The sequence below is a fragment of the Acomys russatus genome, chromosome 17 (assembly GCF_903995435.1).
Source record: "Acomys russatus chromosome 17, mAcoRus1.1, whole genome shotgun sequence".
Classification (NCBI taxonomy): Eukaryota; Metazoa; Chordata; class Mammalia; order Rodentia; family Muridae; genus Acomys; species Acomys russatus.
In genome coordinates, this window is record NC_067153.1 from 2,394,030 (window position 1) to 2,406,561 (window position 12,532).

Consider the following 12,532-nt stretch of genomic DNA (forward strand, 5'->3'; position numbering starts at 1 on the left):
CAAAGACTATGTCTTATTCTCGCTTAGCAATTTCTTATTCTGTAAACTTCAGCTATACAGCTAGTGAATTCCAGAAATGTCACTACTGTATTTCTAGGACATAACATAATGTCTGTCTACCTAATTAGTCACTCAATAAATATTTGTTAAATAGATAGACAAATGGGTTCCAGGAAATACCTTCTATTATTCTTCCCAGGTTGGCAGCTCCTATTTGAGTGTGATTTTTCCTTATGACAACACCCTGAGGAGATATCTGAGAGGGTTAAAGACACAAAGGCAAACTCTTCCCTGGAGAGTCAAGCGATGACTTCAAGGAAGTGGTTAGTCAGAAGACAAAGGACGGGAAGAAGGAAAAAGAGACACTATGGGCAGAGGTGAGGAGGGGTTCTCTGCTTCGAAGCAAAGAGCACGTACAACTGCATTTCATCCCTGAGGCAGCCACATGGAAAGCCAGGTCCATGGGATGATCAGATCGGTGAGCGACTATTACTTGGCCTGGTGTCTGCATCCTAGGCTGGCCCAGTGGCAGTGTTCGGCCCCCAGGCCTATGCCATAAACTGTAAAGAAAAGGCAGTGAATTGGGCAAGCTCCATCCTGATCTATGTGAACATGTCCAGACATTCTTGCCTATGACTCATTTTTTGCTTATCACAGACTTTCATAGATGTATTAAAATTTCCCTCAGCCCATACTTTATACATTCATCTCTTCCCTGGTAGAAAATACACTTCTCTTTTTATTTATGATCAGTAGAGAGAAAAGATAATACGTAAAGTTATCTTGTTTGTTTCTTCTACTACTGACCTCAATCAATCACACAGTAACGTTTCTGGGCAGGGCAAAGCTATCTTCTTTCAACCCTGTGATTAGAGACATTCTCCGAGGCTCAGCCATGAACCCTGGTGTTTTCCTTCTGGATTCTGTCCTTGATAAGCCAATTTCTATATCATAGCTCTCACTTCAGATTTACATTCCATACCTAGATGCCTAAGCCCAAGACAACCAGTGTGGCCTGACAAGACTCCAGCCCACATTTTGTTTTTTCCCCTCTAGGACATTTCCCTTTGGATATCTCACCAAAATCCCCAACTCAACAAATCCAACTAATTTTAACCTTGCAGCCATTAAAAATATTTTTGAGAGGCTGGAGAGATAGCTATCTCAGCAGTTACTACTGAGTACTGCTTGTCCAGGGGACCTGAGTTAGGTTTCTAGCACCCACGCCCAGTGGGCTCACACCCACCAACTATAACTCCATCCCCAGGAGATCCGCTACCCACTTTTAGTCTCCTTAGCACTGCACTCAACATGCAAATATACACAGGTGTGTGTGTGTGCGCGCGCGCGCACACACACACACACACACAACAGTAAAAGTTTGAGCCACATATGGAACATTATTTTTTTCCCAAGGCACCCCACTAGAATACTAACAGTCATCTCTTCAGTGAAGCCCACCCAATGTACTCCATTTAAAATTGCAATTCCAAATAGGGTGTGGTGGCACACACCTTTAATCCCAGCACTCCAGGAGGCAGAGGCAAGTGGATCAATGTGAGTTCGAGGCCAGCCTGGTCTACAAAGCAAGACCTGGGCTGTCAAGGTTATACACAAAGAAACCCGGTCTCAAAAAACAAAACAAAATAAGAAAAAAGAAAAAAAGCTGCGTTTCCATGGCTCAGTCTACCTGACGTTCCCCTTAAATCGCTCTGCTTGTTCCACGGCACAGGTGTTCTAAAGTAGTAAGCAATTTGCCTGTTTATCACTTACCAGTCTCTTCACAACAGCTACAGAAACAGGGATTGGTGTTCAATGGTGGTACACCAGTAGCTGGGATCACCTCTGATATACAAAACATTCTCAGTACATATTTGCTGAACTAATGCGTTCACAAGTACATATTGCAAACAGTATACTTTAAAATACTTCTCTGGATGGGCTAGAACGTAAACTTCCTAAAGTGGTGCATTCGATCCATCTCGTTCACTCCTCTGTGCTCAGAATCACATATGTATATATTTATCACTGGTGTCTCCAAAAGGTCTGTGAGCTAAACGAATGGATGGCTGGATAGGAACTTACTGAGTATGATTTGGTACCAAGCTGAGTGTTTTTGGATTCTATGACAAATTTTATATCAACAGACCCTCTGTTATGAGTCTGGTTTTTAAAAGATCCATTTTTAAAATCCATGTGTATAAGCGTGTGCCTATATGAGTCAAGGAATTGGAGGTCAGAACCTCTGGAACTGGAGTTACAGAGGGTTGTGAGCTGCCATGTTGATGCCAGGAACTGAGCCTAGGCCTCTGCTAGAAAAATATGTGTTATTAACCTCTGAGCTGGCCCTGAGTCTATGATAACTTAAGCATCCATGCATAGTGCAATGTGATGAAGAGACATGACACAAATGGAGACAGAATGCCATGGGAGCCTTGAAGAAGAGGTACCTATTCATCTGCTCTCTGTGCCAGATCCTCCACAGGAGCCAAGCACGGAGCATGGGGCAGAGGCTCTCAATTGTTACATGCATATAAGTCACCTTGCTAAAACAGACGTTTTTGGTGGGCCTGAGGTGATGCTGAGGTTGGTCCTCAAACCACACAGTAATAAGTATACTCAACATGGGCCCATTTTCCCGTGTTTCTTTTATATTTGACTTCAATGCTGTTTATCAGTTTAACCCTCCCTCCCTCTTCAAATACTCAGAGGAAAAGAGCCCAGCACGAGCTCCAGGGATAGCTTGTACTTGAGCTCAGAGCCAGCGCATGCAAGGCATTCCTCACACAGCTGAGACTGGGAATAAAGAACTGAGTCTATATAGGTGGCAGGCGGCGGGGGGGGGGGGGGACGCTTGTACCTGAAAGAAGACGCTTGTTATTTTGAGGGCTGGTGTTACAGTCTGCTGGGAGCAGTGCTCTTTACCAGTTGTTGCCTGAGAGAATGGGGCTGATCCTCCGTGTTTCTGGCCTTACTTTGGGTCCCTGAACTTCCAAGCTGTGGCCAGGCCAGCCTCGCAGTGAACCAGGCACGTGACAGGCTGCCCTTCTCTCTGTGGGCTTACCGCCATTTTATCCCCATGTGATGCACAGACTCTGTCAGAGGCTGCCATCCCCTCCTCTCTCGCTTCTGCGTGGTTTCTTTGGTTTGGATACCAGTCTCTGGCTTAATCATCTTTGGGCAAGACATCAGGGTCTGCTTCTGTCAGGAAAAACTTAGAACCTTGCTAGTTGGGCAAAGAATAATTTGGGCTCTCTGCCTCTGCTTATGGGCTGAACGTAAGCTCTCAGATACTGATCCAAAGCCAACCAAGCTTGCCTGCTGCCGTGTTCCTCACCATGGCGGTCACAGACTCTGACCTCCATGGGTAGCCCTCACCCCTCAGCAAGGAAACAATCTCTTTGCAACAGACGTCCAGCCCCAATGGATAGACCTACAAAACAACTCTTGCACCTCAGGAAACACTGAGGAAGAGCAGGCAGAAAGATTGTGAAAGCCAGAGGACACAGGAGTTTACTGTGATACTGTGCCTTCCGTAATCTCAGAAGCTCACGCATAGCCTCACCAACATGACTGCCTGAACATGAGTTGGACACGGTCAACACCAATAGACGCGTCAGAGTGGATAGGAAAAAGAGCACAGGCCTTTGAGCCCGCACTAAGACCCACAGACTACCAAGGAATGCTCAGAGTGGGAGGAATAGTCTTCCCTGAAGAGCACACCAACTGTCCCCAATACCAAAGGCTCAGCCCCGAAGACATACGACAAATAACATCAGACAGGCAGAGCAGGCTACAGTTAGGGATACATATACATACGTGCCTGTAGCAGCGATTAATGAGAAAGAGGCCATGAATTTGAAAGGGAGCCTTAAGGGAGGAGAGGGAAAGGGCAATGAGGTAATCAGAGTATAATCTCAAAAATAATTAAGAATGCTTTGGGCCACTATTCTCAGAAAGGTGCCCTCCAGGAGTGGTATGATCCCCTCCCAAAGGTTTTATAGCATCTAATCACTTATTTCAACCAACAGAAAAGTCAGTATGAAATATGTGTTAAGAGTTAAATATTACATCCCCAGTTAGTAAAGCCTTACCTTTCTGCATGGTAGAAAATTGTGACAGAAGTAGGCCCAGAGAAGAGGCAAGCTGCCCAGTGCATGAGTGTGCCACCCTCAAAGACTTCCTGGGACCAGAGGCTTTAAGCACAATACAACATTTCTTTAGCATTATCTTTTTGTCCCCCCCCCCAAAAAAAGAAGACAAGGAAAGATTCTGACATATGGCTAATGCAAACTCAGCCAGACTAAAGCCTACTTCTCCATAGCCAGAGACAAAACTCTCCAGCCTGCTGCCCTCTCTCTACTCAACTGTCCTAGAAACACACACACACACACACACACACACACACACACACACACACGCACAAACAAACACATTCACTCACACACACATATACATGCACACACACTCACACACACATGCACCCACTCACACATGCACACACATGCATATGCACATGCATGCACACACGCACACATACATGTGTGTGCACACACATGAACACACACACAGGCACATATGCACACACACACACATCCTGCATATACCTAAAGTAACAGCATGATGTTTTTCAGCTACGTATACATTGCTCATAGTTGTTTCATGTTTCTTCGGTTGCTTCCCAGTATGTTTTATTTTCTGTTCTAACTTTACACTCTGCCCTTTTCACTTAATATTGTAACATTTTGAACATAATCTATAATATGAACAGTGTCTTCCATTCTATTCATAGTTGCCACTTCTAATTACGAGCAGACGAGCCATTCTGGAATAGTTTTCTCTTGACAACAGCAAAGAGAAGTTTAGACCCTGTGTGAGAGAGACTGTTTCATCTCCACGTGACTTTAGGAAAGTTGCTTAAACCTTTCAACCTCTGTTTATTTATCTGTACAATGGAGGTGATGATTCCTACATCAAAGGATTGCTTTGAGGATCAAGTGTGATCACACAATAAAGCCTCTAGGATTTTTTTTTTACTTGCTATAACCTTTTACTAACAGCTATCCCTAACTACAGATGTTTCTCTCCCAGTCCAAGTAGTGTTGCTCACGTTTCCAGTTAATCAATGGCTTTTTGGAGATTAAGCAAGAACGTAGGAGAGTGGGGGGAGACGGTGGGAGGGCAGAAGGCCTGGGAGCAGGAGGCGCTGCTGGCTCTGGGAGAGCCCTGCCTGCTCTAGCTCAGCTCTGGCAACTGCAGGAGCGAAACAGTGGGGGTTCCCGGAAATTCCATTCCCAGGTAGCTCACTGGGCAGAACTGCTCACGGCTGCGGTGTGGGCCATGCCCACCTGCCCCGGCACACAGCTTCATTTCACACTGACTCCCTGAGGATGACAGAGGCCGCTGTGGGAAGGGGCACGAAAGCAGATGGGAGGGCAAGACAGCTCCCCTTGTCCCTGAGAGCCTCAGTTGTCTGAACTCCTCAGCCTTTCAAAGAAGGGCTGATCCCTACACAGAAATGTGAAACTAGTGTAAGTCAAATAAATCACTAATATGCACTCTGGGAAAAATGGGCAGTAAAGAGGACAAGGGGTCAGCCTCCAAAGGACTGACGTCACATGTGCTCTGTACCTCCCAACCCCCAAGATGCCTTTTGCTGTCCCTTGAACACTCTGCACTCTGTGGGCCCTGAAAGCCTATTCATGTTTTTCTCTGACACCACTCTCCTCCCAGGTCAGCCATTAATTCCCCGCAGATTCCATCTCCACCTCTTTGGTCCCCGTTTCTCCTCTACGTGACCTCTAAGCATCAGGGCTCCTTGTAGCGCAGCTCTAAGCCCTGTCCTCAGCTTGAACTCTCCTTTTCTCCAAGTGACATAATTTGAAATAGTATCGATGCCTGCGCACTTGTATCCCGAGGCTCGCTCTGACTCATCCAATACCGTAGATACAAAAGGTCTGCTCGGTCACGTCAGAAGTCATCTGTAACTTAACATGTCCAAAACTTGGGATGCTGACCCCTCTCCACCCGCTCTCCCAACGCCTTCCTTCATCCAGCCTTTTTTAAAAAAATATTTTTATTTAAATTTTAATTTATGTGCATTGGTGTGAGGATGTCAGATCTTGGAGTTACAGACAGTTGTGAGCTGCCATGTGGGTGCTGGGAATCGAACCCAGGTCCTTTGGAAGAACAGACGGTGCTCTTAACCACTTAGCCAACTCTCCAGCCCCCAGCCTTTTTCTTTAGTAACTCTCAGCCACACAGGAGTCCGTGCACACCTATCGGAGAGGTAAATGCCAATCACCCTTGACTCTTTTTTCCACATCTTCTCTATCCAATTTGTAATAAATCCCTCTTGGTTCCTCCTCTGTCAAACTTCTTGCATCTTCCCACTGTGCCACATCTGAGCCTTCTCTTTTGAGCCCTCTACAGGGAAATTGGGGATCATTTAAAATACAATACATGGCATCGTGTTTTAATTCTACACAAAAACACTTTTACTGACGCCCATGGAAAGTAATAGCTAATTTTTAAAGCAGCATGCAATAAATGTTACATATGTAATCTCAACTAAACCTTACAACTGTGCAAATATCAACTTATTTTACAAATAAGGAAACTGCAACTTGGTGAGATAAAGTGATTTGCCCACATGACAGAAGTGTACCAGATAAGGTTAGATTTTGAGTCAGGATGAGGCTAGAGAGATGGCTCAGTGGTTAGGGTGCTTGCTGCTCTTTGAGGAGACGCGTTTGGTACCCAGAACCCAGCTCCAGGGGATAAAAATCTGATGAGCTCTTCTGGCCTTTGAAGGCACCAATACCCAATGAGCTTAAACATGCAGAGATACACACACATACACATAAAAATAAAATAAATCTTTATAAAAGAATGTTTTAAAGAATTTGAATGAATGTCACTACCGTGCCATCTTTTACTGCAGAGAAAACCCCGCACTACTTAGCCCCGCCCCCTTTTCCAGAATCATCCCCTTGAGCATCTCTGCTGTTCAGTGCCCTAGGCAGACCTGTCTCCCTGGCGCCTCGGGGGCCTTTGTAAAATTTCCCTCTGTCTATCTGGCTGGTTGGTTTTGACCACTGTCTGTAACACTTCTCTTTCAGCATTTGGCTCAAAAGGTGCTTTCTTACCAAGAGAACTTCTCCTAACTTCTGAGTTCTGCACTTTCCTTTCTAGTACCTACCAAATGGATTACTATTGGGTGTGTGTAATTACTTAGTGTTCGGCTTTTCCAGAAATATAAGCCCAGTGAGAGCACAGACCCTGGTCACCTTATCCAGTGCCATGTCCTCTGAGCTTACCATACAGCAGATGCTTAAGTAACAGGAGTTAAATAGGGACCCGTGTAGTTAAGTGCTAAAGCACGCGCTTAGCATGTGTGACACTTTGGGTTCAATCCCAAGAAACAAGAAGCCCACTAATTAAATAAACAAGTGTATTCCTTTTTTTTTTTTTTTTTTTTTTTAACCTATGTGGAAAAGGGATTCTTGTACATTGTTAAGGAAACAAAACTGCATTCCAGTTGACAAATCACAACACTGAAATAAGCAAGCAAATAGCAGAAGGTGCCACTATAGTAAGTAATCAAGTCAATGGGGAAAGGACATGAAAAGGATGATTTTAATACCCAAAGTGTAAAAGTGGGCCCAGGAGAACAACAGTGCGACTGGCAACAATAGTAATGTTGCAGACGAGGAGCAAACTGGTTGTGTTTTCTAATGTGTGTGCATGCCTGCATCGGATGCCTTCGTCGGTCTCGTCTTCACTGAGCTAGAACTCACAGATTTGTCTAGGCTGGCCAGCCGTGCCCAGGGACCTGCTTGTCCCAGCCTCCCCAGCACAGGGTATCCGAATTCAGTTCCTCATGCTTCAGGCAAGCAGTTCAACCTACTGAGCCATCTCTAACCCAGAGGAATTTCTTACATTCTGAAAAGCAAACAAGAGCTTTCTTTTTTAAAATGTGTTGATTTAAGCTTCTTTTATATTCACGTGTTGAAAGTGCTTTGCAAAGCACAACAAAATCAGAAAACTGTGCCCAGTAGACGTCTCTCCTCCTTCCTAAACATTACTTAGCCAGAAACAGAAAAAAAAAATTTTTTTTTTTACCTCCCTACATGGGAGAGGAGAAGCTGTTGTTTGTTTTCATGAAGTTAATCCAGTGTGCAAAGCAGTAAGGCAAGCCCGTCCTCTTAGCCGGGGTTGCATAATCTTCAAAGAAGAGTCCCTGGAGAGTCATAACCAGAATTGTTGACTCAACACCCACACTTGCTGTGCAAGACTCTTGGCCTTCTTCCAGCCTCCTTGGGACAAGGTATCCACACACTCCTAGGCATCGCTGAGGGAATGCCAGGTAAGGACATTTCACACAGGCATTTGGGTTCAAACCATTTGCCCCACATTTGCTCACTCACTCAGGCATTAAACTAAATCCCTTTCCACATCTCAGTGTGACCAAACCCAAGGGAAAGCATCCTCCACACTGGGCAAAAAGCAGTGTCTCTGCTTGGGAACAAAGAATCCATGGAGAGAGACAGTCTTCCAAGGCAATGAAGGGCATTAGCGTCATGAGCTGAGGCACCAGGGTCTCTCTCTCTCCAGACAGACCTTGGGCCTCAGCGTTCTAACTCACAACGCTCAGAAGCCCAGGATTGGAGTAAGACTCAATTAGGAAAACACTTATGGTGTCCTTAAGCATATCCCGCCCCCCATCCACAGCACACTGCCGCCCATCCACAGCACACTGCCGCCCATCCACAGCACACTGCCGCCCATCCACAGCACACTGCCGCCCATCCACAGCACACTGCAGCCCATCCACAGCACACTGCAGCCCATCCACAGCACACTGCCGCCCATCCACACCACACTGCAGCCCATCCACAGCACACTGCCACCCATCCACAGCACACTGCAGCCCATCCACAGCACACTGCAGCCCATCCACAGCACACTGCCGCCCATCCACAGCACACTGCCGCCCATCCACAGCACACTGCCGCCCATCCACAGCACACTGCCGCCCATCCACAGCACACTGCCACCCATCCACAGCACACTGCCGCCCATCCACAGCACACTGCCGCACCGCCCATCCACAGCACACTGCAGCCCATCCACAGCACACTGCCGCCCATCCACAGCACACTGCCACCCATCCACAGCACACTGCCACCCATCCACAGCACACTGCCACCCATCCACAGCACACTGCCACCCATCCACAGCACACTGCCGCCCATCCACAGCACACTGCCGCCCATCCACAGCACACTGCCGCCCATCCACAGCACACTGCCGCCCATCCACAGCACACTGCCGCCCATCCACAGCACACTGCCGCCCATCCACAGCACACTGCCGCCCATCCACAGCACACTGCAGCCCATCCACAGCACACTGCAGCCAGCCCATCCACAAGCACACTTGCCGCCCATCCACAGCACACTGCCACCCATCCACAGCACACTGCGCCATCCACAGCACACTGCCGCCCATCCACAGCACACTGCCGCCCATCCACAGCACACTGCCGCCCGTCCACAGCACACTGCAGCCCATCCACACCACACTGCAGCCCATCCACAGCACACTGCCGCCTGTCCAAGCACCACTTGCAGCCCATCCCCAGCACACTGCCACCCATCCACAGCACACTGCCGCCTGTCCACAGCACACTGCCGCCCATCCACAGCACACTGCCACCCATCCACAGCACACTGCAGCCCATCCACAGCACACTGCCGCCCATCCACAGCACACTGCCACCCATCCACAGCACACTGCAGCCCATCCACACCACACTGCGGCCCATCCACAGCACACTGCCGCCCATCCACAGCACACTGCAGCCCATCCACAGCACACTGCCGCCCATCCACACCACACTGCCGCCCATCCACAGCACACTGCCGCCTGTCCACACCACACTGCCGCCTGTCCACACCACACTGCCACCTGTCCACACCACACTGCCATCCATCCACAGCAGACTGCCACCCATCCCCCCAAACAAAACTGTCCTCATCAGACTGGAACTGCCTTGAAAGTTTGGTTTTTCGGTTTCTAATTACTCAAATGTCTTTATGACCATTCAAGAAAGTTTAAAATTCTTCCAGTGCTTGATTACTCAATAAATCCGATTAAAAACAGATGAGCAAAATGATCTGCGTAGAGGGATCGGTTGTCAGGTAAGGACTGTTGATCTGCGTGGAGAGATGGGTTGTCAGGTAAGGACTGTTGATCTGCGTGGAGAGATGGGTTGTCAGGTAAGGACTGTTGATCTGCGTGGAGAGATGGGTTGTCAGGTAAGGACTATTGTCTGATGACCTAAGATCACCAGGCTCCATGTGGCACAAGGAGAGAGCCAACTTCCTCAAGTCATGTTCTGGCTTCTACACGTGCACCATGGCATACACGGGCACGCGCGAGCGCGCGCGCGCGCACACACACACACACACACACACACACACACACACACACATGCAAATACATAAATAAAATGTAATTAAATGCTAAGGAAGGAGCCGTAGGTTGGCTGTGTGTGGGCACCCTCACATGAGTGTACACATACTCTCAAAGAAGCTTCAAATTATCTCACTTGTTTGTTTGCACAGGACCAGATTGCTCAACTTTGGGTTTGGTGTTGTGGCTATTATGTTGGGTTGTATTTCATCCTTTCAGACTGTCCTCCTGTCTCTTTACGCAGAGTGGATTTCTAACCATGGGTCCTCCAAACAGGCTGGTGGAACCAGCACTGAGTGCTCGGGGCATTGGAGAGCTAAAGGTGCTGATAGGCTCAGTGAGCGCCTTCAGGACAGTTAGCACACAACATGGAGGCAGAGGTGGGAGGAGGAAGGGGGCAGGGTGTGACAGAGAACAGCATTCCTGAGAGAGAGGAGATGAATACATTTTCACCCAGTCTCACTCGTGTGTTACATGCTGCCAAATTCCTAAGTTGGATTACAGTTTAGTGTATAAGTGACAGATCCTTAAACTCCTCTCCCTGAGCTTTTACTCACCACCACCCCCGAAATGGAGAAGCGCCCACCTCCAAGGAAAGGGTAATACACACGTGAGTAAGAGACTGCGAAGTACTGTGCGACGTCCCCTGAATGGGGAGACCTGGTGGCACTCAGAGGAAGGATAGCAGGCTACCAAGAAGAGACTTGATACCCTATGAGCATATACAGGGGGAGGAAGTCCCCCTCAGTCACAGTCATAGGGGAGGGGAGTAAGGGGAGAGTGGGAGGGAGGGAGGAATGGGAGGATACAAGGGATGGGATAACCATTGAGATGTAATATGAATAAATTAATAAAATAAAAAAAACAAAAAACAAAGTACTGTGCGAAGTACTGTGATTTAGGACTTTGTTCACCCGAAAGCTATTTGGATGTTTACTATTTTATCAGTTAAGGAAATTTTGTGAAATGCAGAAAATAGTATTAATATTGATTGTGTGTGTGTGTGTGTGTGTGTGTGTGTGTGTGTGTGTGTGTGTGTGGTTTTAAAATCTGAGTCTTATAAAACTTGTCCTCAGATGGGGCATATCCATCAATCTGCCCCACCAGACATCCACTGAGAGAACACACGCACCTGTTAAGCCAGCTCTTCTCCAGAGTGACTGACTACTCACACCCCTACCACGCCTGGACAGCCACGCCACACGTGAAGGGTTTCTTTGTCCATCGTCCTACCTTAGGACAGCTTCTTCGGAGACACGGAAAGCAAATGACTATTGTTCCCTTTTCAGAGGCCCTCAGCAGCAGGCTCCGTTCATGCCTGCCTCAACTGCTGTGATTAGTAAGCCTGCAAAAGATCAAGCATGGAAGCTTTTTAAAAACACAGCAAGAGGAGCCACCAGGCTAGCTAAGTGTGCATTCCACCAAGGGTCGCTACCTGTGGTCCATGCCCAGGACCCACATGGTAGAACAAAACTGACTCCCTCCTGCAAGCTGCCATTTTTCCTCCACACGTGTGTGCCATAACACAAAAGCGTGTGTACACACACACACACACACACACACACACACACACATACATCCACATGGGCAGGGAGGAGGGTAGATAAGTAAATATAGTAATTAAAATTTTAATGAATAATTAAATGGAGTATGAAAACTTCAGCTTCCAACTTTGTCTTAACCATGCAGTGAAAGATGCAAACACATAAAAAAGGAAAAAAGAGGCAGCTCTGTGTCTGGAGTCGGTCTCTACCCAAGACAAACCCGATTTTTCTCTCTGTCGCCTCTGATTATTATTCTTAATTATTATACACCCAATATCCTGAGATCATCACTGTCAGCTCTGGGGACCATTTATAAACAACCAGACTAAGGGCTCTGCCTGTTGCTTTTTCTAAGTAATGGCTGGGTAAGGAATAGTACTAGGTGAGAAATGGATGTGGCAGTATAATTTAAGCACGCAGACACACGCACGCAGACACGTGCCATCAGAAGGGCACAGGGGTGATTCTAGGCTAGTCAGGCTTATCTGAGGATGGAGCAGAAGAGCTAA